Here is a 4,073-nt window from a genome sequence, read left to right on the forward strand (position 1 = left end):
ACTAAGTCCCATGGAGTCTTTGACTAATTTCTTAGCACATCAGTGGGTCTTTCTTCAAGGCTTCTCCAGGTGGATTTGAACCTCCAGCCTTTTGGTTAGAAGCTGAGTGTGTTAGTCATTTGCACCAACTAGGAATTCTACCCCTTGTAACTCAAAGCAACCAAAGCTATTGTCATTTAGCTGCTTTTAACACGTAGAAATAGAAACCTGTCAGGCAGGGGAGAACTGCCTCACAGCATGTCCAAGGACGTGAATCGTTACAGGAGCAGCTGCTGTCTTTGTCCCAAGGAGTAGCCAGGAGGTTCAAATCACTGACCTTTCAGTTTGCAGCCTAACACATAACCCACTGCACCACCAGGGCTCCCTCTGCTTCATGTAAGGGACTCCCTTAATATAGAATAGAAACTCCCCTAAATAACTTCTTTTTCTTTTCTTCTAAATCTCACAGCTACTTAATTGACCCTTACCTAGTGAGGAAAGGCTCTTTCACATAAGGCAAGAATTCCACCATTGAGCCACCATTAACTCATTCACTCAAACTCAAACACATTGTTGTTGTTGATTGCCTTCGAGTCAAGTACGACTCCTAGCAACCCTATGAACAAAAGGCCTGAAGCCTTTCTATAACTGCTGACATTTATCAAAGTTCATAGCGTTTCCAGAGGCATGTTGTTTAGGAAGTGGATGCCACTCCTGCTTCGAAACCTGCCATAATATGCCATGGAGTTAAGACCCCACTAACAGCTGATTCACCAGCAGGTTTTCAGAGAGGAGATTGCTCATCTTTCTCCCAAGGAGCTGCTGGTAGATCCTAACTTTCCTTCAGTGTCATTCAACTTTCTTGTTCACAGGAGACAGCACTCCCCACTATCAGAGAACTTAGAAGCAAATCATCTCCTCAGGCTTGATCCTCAGTATTTCAAACTAAATCCACAAAGATTTGAGAAAGTTTCAGCTACAAGAGGTTTAAAATGATAAATATATTTATTATTATTATTTTTTTTTTTATTATATGAAGGGTAGAGGGTCAGTGCTGGAGAGGAAGTCCCAGGGTGAAACGGATTGACTGTGACTGTGCACTGGGGTCAGGTATGTCAGAGATGGTGAGGTTGGCTCAGGAGGGGCGCAGGGTTCAGAGCCATTTTCTCAGGGTCACTTCAAGTCATAGTCAACTCGATGGCACATAACAATAACAACATTACATGAAACTATATTCAAATATTGAATTTATTTTTAACTTCTGCCTTGACATCCTACTCTCTCACAGAGGGGCATTCCCTTTAACTCCCGTCTGGTTGCGTATCACTGTTTTGGGGTGCCCCTTTCAAATGGATCCCCACACCCAGCAACAGTGACTCTTTTTCTCCAGACATTGGCTCCGATAGGCTCTGCAGTTATGCCACCTAAGCTACTGATGGTTGAAGAGGATAATTTCCACATTCAGTAATGATTCAATAATAAAAGAATGACTTTCAAGTTAAAAAAAATTATTATTTATACCATCACTCTTTTTATACAATCATTAATTTACATTGCCTCGTTCATACACGTTTTGTTTTATATAATCACTTCGGTGTATTGTATTTTTTAGTACACTGTATTTTATATAATTAATGACTATGGATCTATTCCTTTTATCTCCCTATCTCCTCAATCTCCCCTACACCTCACCTGTTCCTTCCCTCACTCATCTTCCCATTCTCCCCTAATCGCTGCCATCCTAGAGATTTGCTCTTCTGTCTTCCACATCCCTTTCCCCCTTTCCCTTTTAAAAAGTTACACACATCTTGTTCTGATTTGCTGATTGCAATAGCTGTATTGTCTTTATTTTGATTCTTCTCCAATCTAGGAAGAATCAAAATTCATTTTTTTTTCAATCTGAGAGTGGACATAATGGTTAACGGAGACACCAGACACTGGGTGGTACAGACGGTCCATGTTGGAGGTTCAAGTCCACCAAGGGGCACCTCAGAAAAAAAAAACTGAAGGTCTAGGTCTGAAAATGTCCCTTATAGAAAACCCAGGAGAGTCCTACTCTAATAGACATGACATCACTATGGGAGACTCTACATGTTTCAGAATAGAATTGCACTCCATAGGGTTGTCAATGACTATCATCTTTCAGAAGTGGAGTGCCAGGCTTTTCTTCCAATGTGCCTTTGCATGTATCCATGCCAGCATCTTCTCTGTTAGCACCAGAGCAGGCAGCCATGTGACATCCAGGGCCTGGGCCTATCATCTAAACAAACAGGAGCCCTCAGCTTCCTCCACTATTCACAGTCTCTTACTTCACTCACATCACAGACAACCCACCGCTCCCCACCCCCCCACCCCGCCCCGCAGCTAATCACTGCCCTTTCTGGAGCTTTAGAAGGCAGGTGGAGTGTCCCTGGGAGTTTTCTTATTATTAATTATCCAGTGAAGCTCCAAGGCTTTGTCCCTGTTGCAGGTGAGAAAATGACTGCAGAGCACCTCCCCCGCTGTGGGGAAGAATGAGGCTATCTCCCCGCAGACCTTGACAAAGCCACACTCCAGCGCCCCTGCTGGGAGGGAGCCAGTGGGCTAAACAGGGAGGAGGCAGGGCCCCTGGGGATGGACTGCTGCGCTCACACCCGCCCTGCTGAGGAGCAAGCCAGGGGATGAGGTTGAGGTGGGGATGGAGGAGAGGTGCAGAGAGGCCACCAGCAAGGGATCCACAAGGAGGGGGAGCTGTAAGGAATACCCTTTGCCAGGTAGCTCAAAACTGGAGTCCAGGGAGGAAGGAAACCTCAAAGGGTTTGTCCTGATCCTTCAAGCCAGAAATCAGAGGATGAGCATAGTAGGAATTTTAGGTCCAAACTCATATCTTTCTGCTTAGATAAAAAAGGTCAAGGGTTGAAAGCCTTGAAAAACTCCAGGACAGAGCATACAGCCAGCAGCTAGGGTCTAAAATGGCTCTAGTGGCCTAGCCATCAGGGAATTGTGCTGTTGGCCTGAAGGCCAGGGATTTGAATCCACCAGCAGCTCTTGTGGGGACAGATGGGCAGTCTCCTGTGTGATTTACAGTCTCTGAAAACCCACTAGAGGCTCAGCTATGAGTTAGTTTGGACTTGACAGCAATCAGTTGTCTTTGAAGCCCTTGTTGTTGGCAGGTGCCACCCAGTAGACTATGCCTCAGTGACCTTATGAACAATAGTCTGAACTTTGCTCTATCCTGGGCCATCCTTATCATCACTGATACACTTGAGCCCATTGTTACAATCACTCTATCAATCCATCTTGTTGAGGATCTTCCTCTCTTTTGCTGACTCTCCACCTCCTTTCTAGGCATATGGTTCACCCCCCACCACCCGCACCAAGAACAGACCCCTCCTAACAATATGCCCAAAACATATGAGATGCAGTTCCACCATCCTTGCCTCTAAGGAGCGCCCTGGTTGCACTTTCTCCAGACATATTTCTTCTTTTGGCAGTCCATAGGACATTCAGTATTTTTCTATAATACCACAACTGAAATTGCTTCCTCTTCTGTCATTCTTATTCATTCTCCAACTCAGATGCAGAGCAAGTAATTGAAAATAATATGTATGACCTGAATCAAGTTCACTTTAGTCTTTAAACTGACATTATTGCTCCTTAACACCATGGAGAGGTCCTTGACAACAGACTTTCCCAATGCAATACATTTTTTTGTTTGTTTATTTTTGTGACATGTTTTGATCTGCTGATACTGAGGGTGTTGATGTGGACCGAAGCAAGATGACAACTTCAGTCTTTTCTCCATCTATCATGATGTTGCCTATTAGTCCAGAGGCAATGATTTTTATATTCCTGATGTTGAATTGCAATCCATATTGAAGGCTGCAGTGTTTAAGGTTCTGCAGCAAATGCTAAAAGTCTGCCTCATTTTCAGCAGCATGCAATCATCTGCATAATGAAGGTAATTGATGGATCTTCCTCTAATCCTGATGCCACATTCATAGAGTTCAGCTTCTCATATAATTTGCTCAGCATACAGATTAAATTAGTATTTGTTGTTGTTTGTTGTTATGTGCCATCGAGTCGTTTGCCACTCATAGCGACCCTATGTACAA

This window comes from Elephantulus edwardii, unplaced genomic scaffold (assembly GCF_000299155.1).
Source record: "Elephantulus edwardii isolate Elephantulus edwardi_28Jun2011 unplaced genomic scaffold, EleEdw1.0 scaffold00037, whole genome shotgun sequence".
NCBI lineage: Eukaryota > Metazoa > Chordata > Mammalia > Macroscelidea > Macroscelididae > Elephantulus > Elephantulus edwardii.